The sequence below is a fragment of the Schistocerca americana genome, chromosome 5, assembly GCF_021461395.2.
Source record: "Schistocerca americana isolate TAMUIC-IGC-003095 chromosome 5, iqSchAmer2.1, whole genome shotgun sequence".
Taxonomy (NCBI): Eukaryota; Metazoa; Arthropoda; class Insecta; order Orthoptera; family Acrididae; genus Schistocerca; species Schistocerca americana.
This window is the reverse complement of record NC_060123.1, coordinates 173,093,777-173,105,989: the sequence shown is the minus strand read 5'-3', so window position 1 is coordinate 173,105,989 and position 12,213 is coordinate 173,093,777.

The window sequence follows — 12,213 nt, the reverse complement described above, 5'->3', positions numbered from 1 at the left end:
CTGGCGGGTGCATATTCGAAGTTCAAAAGTAAATTATTTGAAAACATTTACGAGGGTATATGGTCAGATCGGATTAAACTCAGTTGGGACGAATTATATTGTCATTTTCTGGGTAGGCTCAGCTTAGAGCCTTAATGGATGCTTCGCCACTGGCCCGGGATGGCATACCATGAAGGGCAACTTAACGGAGCGTAGATAATTGTGGAGGTACCGCCGTGCTGTAAGAATGCCGCGGATGCCAACCAAAGGCGTTCTGCTATGAAAAGAAATGGCACACCAGATCATCACCCCCCGTCGCCAGATCTATGGCGGGCGATAGTCAGAGTGGTATCCCATAGTTGTCCGGGGCAGTTCGAAGCGAAACTCATCACTGAAGACATTTCTATTCTAGTCATCGAGATACTAAAAAAAAAAAAAAAAAAAAAAAATTCAAATGGCTCTAAGCACTATAAGACTTAACATCTGAGGTCATCAGTCCTCTAGACTTAGAACTACTTAAACCTAACTAACCTAAGGACATCACACACATTCATGCCTGAGGCAGGATTCGAACTTGCGACCGTAGCAGCAACGCGGTTCCGGACTGAAGCGCCTAGAACCGCTCGGCCACAGGGGCCAGACCGAAGAATTGTCTGGAGGTGCCCTGCACAGCGGAAAGATGCCAACGTGGCTGTCGCCCGCATATGGCCCGACAATTATGAGTGATGGTCTGGGGTGCCCCTTTTGTTATCCACACCATACTTAGCTAGAGTGGTACGCCGGCGATGTTCTACTCACAGTTTTGTTGCCCTTCACGGCAAGCCATTTTGGGCTGACATTTCAGCAAGATTACTCCCGCCCGCACGCGGCGAGAGTTTATTGCTTGTCTTTGTGCTTTCCAAACCCTACTTTCGCCAGCAAGGTTGCCAGATCTCTTCCCGGTTGAGAATATTTTGAGCTTTACAGGCAGGGCCCTCCAACGAGCTCAGGGTTTTGTCGACCTAAAGCACCAATTGGACAGAATTTGCCGCTATATCCCTCATGGCGACATCCGACAATAACTGCTTGCATAAGAACCAGAAGACGACAAACACGTTATTAATTTAGTCAATTTGTGAACCTCAGTCCCTTGAATAAATCATCGAATTTATCTGAAAATGTAACCATTTGTTTGTCCCTACATATGCATCATACCTACTGATTTCCGTCCTATTCGGATAATTCCTACTAAGTGCGTCGTTTTTTTGTCTTAGGTGTATATGACGGTTCTGTACTCACAAAACTAAATTTCAAACACAATTAAGCCATTTACTACAAAACCTTCTTCCACAGACCAATGCCAAATGTATATGGTCCATCATCTTTAATTTGGATTGTTATAAAAGTTTAAAAATTGTTTAACCTTCCAGTGACTTACAACAGCGATACAAGTCACGTAGCCAAACTGTTTAGTAATAATATTACTGGTATTAAAAAAAATATATTATCATACTTTTTAATCACGTTTGTTGGGAGCAAAGTTTCTGAAATTGTAAAATAGTGCGTAGAAAATTTTTGCTTGCTTAATAGAGAATTTGTGTCCACCAACCAGCATCAGATTCCCATCACCCCGACGGCATTGGTTTGACGCCAGTGAACTATCTCAAAATTCCAGTTTGCGTAATACTTTGGCCGGATACTGATAGAAACGATCGATAACAGAGATCTCAGGGCCACTGAAATAAAAGTTTGATAAAGTAAATGCCGATTGAACATTAGTAGCGTTCGGCTGTGGCCACCAAACAAGTCATGGGCAACTCTCCTTCGCTGCAGCCTGAAAAAGTTCTAAAATCCAACATAATAAATTGAGATGTGGCATTAATGAAAGAGGAAAGGATGTTTCTTGATTCAAACACGGCTGTTATCATTAAATTAACGTAATTATTTAACCAAAAGAAGTTACAGATACCAGAGCAACTCTTATATTTGATGAGACAGCAATCAAAAACGAGAGAAAGAGAGAGAGAGAGAAAGAGAGAGAGAGAGAGAGCGCATAGCTCGTGCTTTCGTACAGTCAAAACAAATTACGGCGCCTGCCTTCAAGTTGCTTTACTGAACATCTTTTAACAAGTTTCGATATACAAACATATCTCTGGAACATTCTTTATATGAGAAATATAAAAATACATTTTTGTATTAAATTATGACCTTTTCTTCTTACATTATAGATTTTTTTACACAAACCAATTTTTTTCGTAATGTCTTTTAGCATCAATAAAACGTTTGGGGCATATTTTATTAATTATTCAAAAAAGCAACACTTCCGTAAGTAGTGGGGAGCAGGCGTGGTAACTGCGACGATAAATAATCTCCCGCACTCGCTTCACTTACTTGTACTCTCGCAGCTCATGCACAATGCGTTGGGCATAGAGTGCGTTTAACTGAAATCTGATCTGGCAAAGATACAGTTGTCCTCCCTGTGGTAGGACAGCGATATTATTGGGCGGGGGTGGGAGGGGGGGGGGGTAGAGCCAGTGGTTCTACGTCCCTACATTTCATTGCCCCTTGAACGCTTGCTTCTTATAGTGTCGTGGGGTTTCCTACGAGCAGTGGCGCACTAAACCTGTCTGAGGCCCAGCCCAGCAAAACGGATTGAGGCTCCCCTTGCTGCCCCCTCCTTCCCTCCTCGCCACACAGGAGTTCTCCGAGTGTTTCAAACGCAAACGGAAGGAAGTCCCACATTGCTTATCATCTTCATTTTGTGTCGCGATAATTTACAAGGTATAACGTTATTTTACGACACCGAAAGTGACTGCTCTCGTGACCTCGTTGCTATTATTTAATAACTATGTAGCCCCAAATCTATTATTTATGTTTCGCAATTAAGTCGGCATAGAGCGAGCGGGGTGTATAAAAATGAATCCCTATTTCCCAAACGAAGAGGAAGGTCACTGTCTACATAAAACTTCGTTCAGTGCATGGTGGTGGGTACGTTACTTACGGATTTCAACAAAAGCCACAGTGTTGCTCCGATCTTCATGAAATTTTGTACATTTGATCTTCAAAACAAGTGGAACCTCATCGTCTACGTGGAATTCCATACGGTGCATTGCGGAGGGTACCTTACAACAGAATTACACACCATTTGACTGATCAGCTTGGGAGTTGGCTCATGTATGAATGTTTTCGTGGTGAAGGCATTTATACAAGCCAACGTAAGCTGGATGGCGGGGGGTTGGCCTACCTTTAAATAAATTCAACATCGTTTCGTCAATCAGCATGAAAGTTGGCAGATATACATATTTTTTCACAGACAGAGAAAGAGGAGATAGCATGACGGAGGCGGAGGAGGAGATATACGGAGAGAGGAGAACGTGAGGTGGGTGTGGAGGGGGCAGGAGGTGCATCCAGAGAAGTGATAGCAGATTAAAAGAGAGAGGGAGCAACAGGTAAACAGAGAAAGGGGGAAGGTGGTGAATGACTAATGGAACACTGTAATTAATACATAAATTAGAGGTGTCATTGTGAATTTGACGTACTATTACAAAAAGCGGAGGAGGAGGTGGACAGAGACGGAAAGATAGATGGAGAAGGAGAGGTAGATGAAGTGTTGTGAGAGAGGGGGCAGATGGAGGAGACGGAAAGAGAAATGGATGGGCGGAAGGAGGAGGTGGATAGAGAGACGAGATAGGACTAAATGGACGAAAGAGGTAAGGGAAGAGGGGATGAACTGACACAAAACTGGGGTGAATAAATATCTGGGCAACGTCGGGTTTACTGTTAGTAATTAGATAAAGATTTACGCGACAATGGGCGTGTTCATCTGAAAGAAATTATAGATTATTTTCCTATGGTTAGATGCGGCGTTTAAAGTCTCGATAACTGGAGTGTTGTTCTTGATGTCTACACACGATAAAATTCGATGCGTAATATAGATGACTCCACCAAAGTTCATCTAGTTGGAATTTCATCTTTATAAAATGAACTACATAATAATCAGCTGAAAAATGCTCCTGTTGGAGCACAATAAAGGCAAATATTATCGTGTTTAAAAGACTCTGACAGAAAAGTGGGCAACCAGCTGTCTGAGTCCTCATTCCGCCTTCCTCACCAAAAATTCTGAAAGCTTCACACGACGAGTGACCATGTTATGTAAGAAATTTACCAAGTAAAATTTCTGTTTAGTTGAGTTAAAGATTCAATAAATAGCAGATTTTGTATTGTTGTTGTTGTAGTTGTAGTTGTGGTCTTCAGTCCTGAGACTGGTTTGATGCAGCTCTCCGAGCTACTCTATCCTGTACAAGCTTCTTCATCTCCCAGTACTTACTGCAACCTACATCCTTCTGAATCTGCTTAGTGTATTCATCTCTTGGACTCCCTCAACGATTTTTACTCTCCACGCTGCCCTCCAATGCTAAATTTGTGATCCCTTTGTGGCCCAGAACATGTCCTATCAACCGGTCTCTTCTTCTTCTCAAGTTGTGCCACCAACTCCTCTTCTCCCCAATGCTATTCAATACCTGCTCATTAGTTAAGTGATCTACCCATCTAATCTTCAGCATTCTTCTGTAGCACCACATTTCGAAAGCTTCTATTCTCTTCTTGTCCAAGCTATTTATCGTCCATGTTTCACTTCCATACATGGCTATACTCCATACAAATACTTTCAGAAACGACTTCCTGACACTTAAATCTATACTCGATGTTGCCGGTGGGAGTGGCCGAGCAGTTCTAGGCGCTACAGTCTGGAACCGCGTTGCTGCTACGGTCGCAGGTTCGAATACTGCCTCGGGCATGGATGTGTGTGATGTCCTTAGGTTAGTTAGGTTTAAATAGTTCTAAGTTCTAGGGGACTGATGACCTCAGAAGTTAAGTCCCATAATGCTCAGAGCGATTTGAGCCATATTCTCGATGTTAACAAATTTCTCTTCTTCAGAAACGCTTTCTTTGCCATTGCCAGTCTACCTTTTATATCCTCTCTACTTCGACCATCATCAGTTATTTTGCTCCCCAAATAGATAAACTCCTTTACTACTTAAGTGTCTCATTTCCTAATCTAAGTCCCTCAGCATCACCCGACTTAATTCGACTACATTCCATTATCCTCGTTTTGCTTTTGTTGATGTTCATCTTATATCCTCCTTTCGAGACACTGTCCAGTCCGTTCAACTGCTCTTCCAAGTCCTTTGCTGTCTCTGACAGAATTACAATGTCATCGGTGACCCTCAAAGTCTTTATTTCTTCTCCATGGATTTTAATACCTACTCCGAACTTTTCTTTTGTTTCCTTTAATCCTTGCTCAATATACAGATTGAATAGCATCGGGGAGAGGCTACAACCCTGTCTCACTCCCTTTCCAACCATTGCTTCCCTTTCATGCCCCTGACTCATATAACTGCCATCTGGTTTCTGTACAAATTGTAAATAGCATTTCGCTCTCTGTATTTTACCCCTTCCACGTTTAGAATTTGAAAGAGAGTATTCCAGTCAACATTGTAAAAGCTTTCTCTAAGTCTACAAATGCAAGAAACGTAGGTTTGCCTTTCCTTAATCTTTTTTCTTAAATAAGTCGTAGGGTCAGTATTGCCTCACGTGTTCCAACATTTCTACGGAATCCAAACTGATATTCCCCGAGGTCGGCTTCTACCAGTCGGCTTCTACCAGTTAGTATTTTGCAGCTGTGACTTATTAAACTGATAGTTCGGTAATTTCCACATCTGTCAACACCTGCTTTCTTTGGGATTGGAATTATTATATTCTTCTTGAAATCTGAGGGTATTTCGCCTGTCCCATACATCTTGCTCACCAGATGGTGGAGTTTTGTCAGGACTGGCTCTCCTAAGGCCGTCAGTAGTTCTAATGGAATGTTGTCTACTTCTGGGGCCTTGTTTCGACTCAGGTCTTTCAGTGATCTGTCAAACTCTTCACGCAGTATCGTATCTCCCATTTCATCTTCATCTACATCCTCTTCCATTTCCATAATATTATCCAAGTACATCGCCCTTGTATAGACGCTCTATATACTCCTTCCACCTTTCTGCTTTCCCTTCTTTACTTAGAACTGGGTTTCCATCTGAGCTCTTGGTATTCATACAAGTCGTTCTCGTTTCTCCAAAGGTCTCTTTAATTTTCCTGTAGGCAGTATCTATCTTACCCCTAGTGAGATAAGCCTCTACATCCTTGCATTTGTCCTCTAGCCATACCTGCTTAGCCATTTTGCACTTCCTGCCGATCTCATTTTTGAGACGTTTGTATTCCTTTTTGTCTGCTTCATTTGCTGCATTTTTATATTTTCTCCTTTCATCAATTAAATTCAATATTTCTTCTGTTACCCAAGGATTTCTACTAGCCCTCGTCTTTTTACCAACTTGATCCTCTGATGCCTTCACTACTTCATCCCTCAGAGCTGCCCATTCTTCTTCTACTGTGTTTCTTTCCCCCATTCGTGATAATTGTTCCCTTATGCTCCCCCTGAAACTCTTTACAACCTCTGGTTTAGTCAGTTTATCCAGGTCCCGTCTTCTTAAATTCCCACCGTTTTGCAGTTTCTTCAGTTTTAATCTACAGTTCATAACCAATAGATGCTGGTCTGAGTCCTCATCTGCCCCTGGAAATGTCTTAGAATTTAATACCTGGTTCTTGAATCTCTGTCTTACCATTATATAATCTATCTGATACCTTCTAGTATCTCCAGGATGCTTCCACGTGTACAATCTTCTTTTATGATTCTTGAACCAAGTGTTAGCTATGATTAAGTTATGCTCTGTGCAAAATTCTACCAGACGACTTCCTCTTTCATTTCTTATCCCCAATCCATATTCACCTACTATATTTCCTTCTCTTCCTCTTCCTACTCTCGAATTCCAGTCACCCGTGACTATTAAATGTTCGTCTCCCTTCACGACCCGAAAAATATTGTTTATCTCATCATACATTTCATCAATTTCTTCATCATCTGCAGAGCTAGTTGGAATATAAACGTTTACTACTGTAGTAGGCGTGGGCTTCGTGTCTATCTTGGCCACAATAATGCGTTCACTATGCTGTTTGTAGTAGCTTACCCGCACTCCTATTTTTTTATTCATTGTTAAACCTACTCCTGCATTACCCCTATATAATTTTGTATTTATAACCCTGTATTCACCTGACCGAAAGTCTTGTTCCTCCTGCCACCTAACTTCACTAATTCCCACTATATCTAACTTTAATCTATCCATTTCCCTTTTTAAATTTTCTAACCTACCTGCCTGATTAAGGGATCTGACATTCCACTCTTCGATCCGTAGAACGCCAGTTTTCTTTCTTCTGATCACGACGTCCTCTTGAGTGGTCCCCGCCCGGAGATCCGAATGGGGGACTATTTTACCTCCGGAATATTTTACCCAAGAGGACGCCATCACCATTTAATCACACAGTGAAGCTGCATGCCCTCGGGAATAATTACGGCTGTAGTTTCCCCTTGCTTTCAGCCGTTCGCAGTACCAGCACAGCAAGGCCGTTTTGGTTAGTGTTACAAGGCCAGATCAATCAATCATCCAGACTGTTGTCCCAACAACCACTGAAAAGGCTGCTGCCCCTCTTCAGGAACCACATGTTTGTCTGGCCTCTCAACAGATACTCCTCCGTTGCGGTTGCACCTACGATAAGGCCATCTGTATCGCTGAGGCATGCAAGCCTCCCCACCAAAGGCAAGGTCCATGGTTCATGGGAGGGGAATTTTGCATTAGAACTTTAGAAATACCGTTAAAAGCATACTTTTGTGAATGAGATCCACCAAATACAAATAATTAGTTTCGTATGACATATATGACGAAACTCCAGAATCGCCAAGTTAACTTTGCGAAATTATTGATGCTGGTAAAATGTGTGCTTGATTTACACATACCGTTTTGAAATATCAATATTTTTAAGGCCCACTGCAAACTCCAGAATTTTTCACACAGAACATCACGGTAAATTTTTTATCATCCAACTTTTCGACCTCTAGACCCCCTCCGTGGTGACGCTCGTGTTTCCGACTACAAATAAATATCGTAACCATGAACTTTCCGACTGACATGAAAATAAGAACATCCCTTCACATTTTATCCAGGCTTAGGACTGGCTATGCACGTAGCACATAGGCATGTTTAAAATTTTTTTTCTTTCATTTTTCATTTTATTTAGTTTTTGTTGTTTTTGCTGTTGTTGTTCAACATTACAATAGCAAATTGAAGACCTTTTTTCCTTATGAAACGTAATTTCTTATTCAATTTTTTGTAAAAAGTCTAGAGATTTTTAACACCTTTTTAAATCTCCAGAGTCTTCATTTGTTTTCATAATGTCTTTTAATCTTTTGTCAAGATCTGTGTACCTTTTCTTTCTTTTTTGAAGAGGTAGCCCAATGGAATCTTTTTTAATTTCAAAAATAGCGTTCACTGCCTCTTCCTTCTGCCACTGAATTAGAAAGTACACATTTGGATGTTTCTGATTTATTGAGGAGTTCAGTTTTCTATGCCAACCTTTGACAGCATTCGTCGTTCTGTGTCGTTGCTTAAAACCATTCCACATTTCAATAGATATATTAGGATTTTCCATCCACTGATCAACCACATAGTCTGTAAATGCTGTGATCTTGTCTCCATTGGGCATTTGTTCCATTATTAAAATCCACGCTTCATCGATAGTGTTACATGGAAGATGTGAAATTGCAGCACACATGCGACAAAACAATCGCACTTCCTCCCTATCCCTGTAGTCTTCCGTTAATCCCAGTCCCTGTATCTTCTTCCACAGACACTGGTTAAAGAGAAAATTACAGCCGGAAAGTTGTGGTTCAGGGAACACTGAATTCGTTGCTTTAATTGTAGCCATTTCAAAATCTAGCACTGCAGTTTTTGGTGACCACCCAAGCATCTTAGATTTCAATCCAGAAAAAGTCTTTCGTATGAATTTTGACTTTTGTCTGCCAGCAAAGCAAATAAAACAGGAAATATCTTAGTTGCCTCATCTGTACTTCCGATGTCGACATGGATTGTGTACAATTGTTTGAACTGTTTCGAACAGCTGTCAAATGTCCCATCCATAAGCACAGTTCCATTGTCACAAAGGATTTTCTCTGCTTCTTCGCAAGCAAATACTAGAAGTCTCTTGCCTGGAACAGAGCCATCATCAATCTTCAAAAAACTACTACCTTCCGTTAATTTCAAAAGGTGAATTTCCGAACTAGAGCCAGGGTTCTGTGTTGTCCCAATAGCTCCTCTTCTCGCCTTACACAATTGAATCTTGGAGCTGTCTTAATTCGGAATATTTTCACGAATTCTAATCCTTTATCTGTCAAATCTTAAAATTCCTGCTTAAAGGTTTGGGCTACAGGTACTGTCTTTTCTTCACGAACTCTTTTTCTGCAATTATGTAGTCTTTTCTTTATCTCCACATCTGTTTTGCCAGGTGGAGAAGAATGTTGCTGTTGAGCAACGATTTCACCATATGCAATTTATAAACGACCTTTACACCTACTCCATTCATAATTGACGCACATCCAGTTCGTATATTCTTCATTTTTCCTATAAATACGGTAGCGATGACCATCCTTGATAAGACACGGTCTCCCTTTCGTTGTCGTTATCACTTCCATCGTGTACACTGCGTAGAACAGAAGTCGTATAGAAAAACGCACGGAACGAAAGCTATCGACGACGACATTGTCTGAGAAACGGTGACAACTCCTGCACTGAGGGTGAGCGACTGGGATAGACAAGCAGTGGGGGAGGCTCAGTTTGCAAACACCTCGTTACGGAACCGGTTGCTCGGGACAGCTTCGCTACCTGCTGCACCCTTGCAGGAAACCCCACGGTAGGAAACCCCACGTAGCCCTTCTTATTTTGTCTCTAGAAATACAGAACAAGGGTTCAACTGTGGTAAGATTAGTGTACACTGTGTTACAGAGGAGTAAATAAACATCGTATTCCAGCAGAATTATTAGCTATACACACTGTCCACATGGCAGTTCTTTTTAGACAAAATGTTCAGTACATTCACTTTACATTTCATTGTCTTTGTGTATTTGTTCTTAAAGTTTGTTCAAATACATTAAAACTGTTTTTATAGAAAATTCCACAAATTTTAGTAGACACAGAGAAATACAATTTTTCAAACGTACGTTCTTTCTGAGTTTCTTGTGTGTTTTTGATCTTTCGTCTTTTTACTGATTTTTCCTATGAGAATCTTGATGGACTTGTCCACAGCTACGAAACACGCGCGGCGTGTCTGATTGACACATCACAACACTTCCTCAATTGCGACTGCCTGCTGAAGAGCAGGCGAACCCGTCTGCTCGCGCGGTGACCTCTGGCAGCGATTCCAGGAAACCCGCTGCCCAGCTGGGCAGCTATCGCAGCTGGAATGTGTGTGAGTGGGTCTGGCGGCTGGCCACACCCCCCACTCCTGCATGCCCCATACACGTGGCGACTGGCTGCCGCCTTTGATACATGAAAATCAAAGCAAAGCAGTATCAGTTCTGCAGAACTTAGTTAAATATCGCAAAGCTGCCCTAGGGAAAAATTTGGTTAGTGCAACAGTGTTCACTTTCACTATTTTCTTTCTTGTGTATTGTTCTTGCGATCCAGGTCTATCTTTAGGGAATGTCAGTTCTCACTAGTTTGTAGTTAGCACTACTGTCTACATATCATAGCGTATTTTCAAACTTAGTTGAATTCGTCAACAAACAACACTCGTTCATGCTTTTCAGTGTTCACCACACGCATGTCAAGAACTTCTCCACAGAGCCAGTGCTTACAGTTGTTACTTAAAAAAATTCATTCAGTGTATAATGGCAAAGAATGTGTGCAGCGACAATTAATCACACTTTTACGCGGTATTTGTTTATTGACGAGGAGGTTTTTTACTAGACCATTACCTCGCCAGTGCAATAATATATTTTATTAGTTCACTAAGTCACTTTTGTGTGCGGATACACGTTGTAATGTTGATGCATTAAGTTGTTCTGAGAGCGGTGCTGATATTCAAGATAATAAAAGCGGGTTAAAAGCTGTGAGCTATCTGGGGAAGTTATCATTGCATTACTGAACAACTGTTTCACCAGGTATCCAGTCCAGTTTACCAAATTGCCAACCAGACTAACATTAATTATAATCTTTTAATAGTCATCTTACGACAACTGGTGATATATATAAATAGAATTTAAATAAAAAGAAATAAATCAGTTTATATTTAGACATTTATTTTAACATTGATCATTGTACCGTTAAAATTTCAGCATATTAAACTTGATTCATAACTAAACTGGTGCCTTATTTAGGATTGTGAAAATGTGAGTTGTAATCTTACAGAACACATCAAATATGGAGCCAAGATTGGGAGACTGCATACAGCACTGCATTCATAAAATAACACACGAAGATCGTTGAAACATGTGCAAGAGGAAATTAACCATAACCAACCGATTCAATTTTCACCCAAAGAAGTTACGGTCATAGCACAATCCTGTCTGTCATGAAATTACCACACACTGGTATACTAAATTCATACTAATTGTCTGTGAAATCTTCTCGAAAAGAATACCTGAGGGCTACTTTGATGATTACACCACATGCTTCACGTGGTCAACTTGGTTTACACAAAGAGTGTAACTCCACAATAATTTTGAGAATTAAAATAAATTGCATCGAAAAGAAAAACCTCAACTGGTTACTATCATCATACTATTAACCTGATGGGTCAAACAATTATATAAGCATGTGGTACTGGTCTCACAAAGTACACTCCACATGGGTTGAACATAAAGAGAAGTTGCTATATTGAAAAATATTGTCAAGACGAGACGTTATAATCTCACACACATTCGCATTTAAGATTGATGATCTTAGAGTTATGGATCATCAACACATGGTTCCACTTTGCTCACAAAGTAATGACTAAGCAACTACTGGAAGATATTCTGAAATTCACACTCGAATTACACTGAGTTGCAATCTAATATAACATAAGATATTTTAGATCTAAACCTGAAACAAAGGTGATTAAATTTCCAGTTAGGCTGAACTTAAGAAATCCGTTGTCCTCGTGGACAGACTGCCGTGGGCCCCTACTGAGGGTACCTCACAGATACAAATGGAAGTGACCATAGAGGCAGCTTCCTATACCAACATGATAAGGGACAGACAGGACCATACTAAGAATAGAAACCTCTTTGCTTTTAGAAAGCGTAGCTACCTGTTCCGACGTTGGTCCTACTGTTCTCTAGCAGACAGGCTT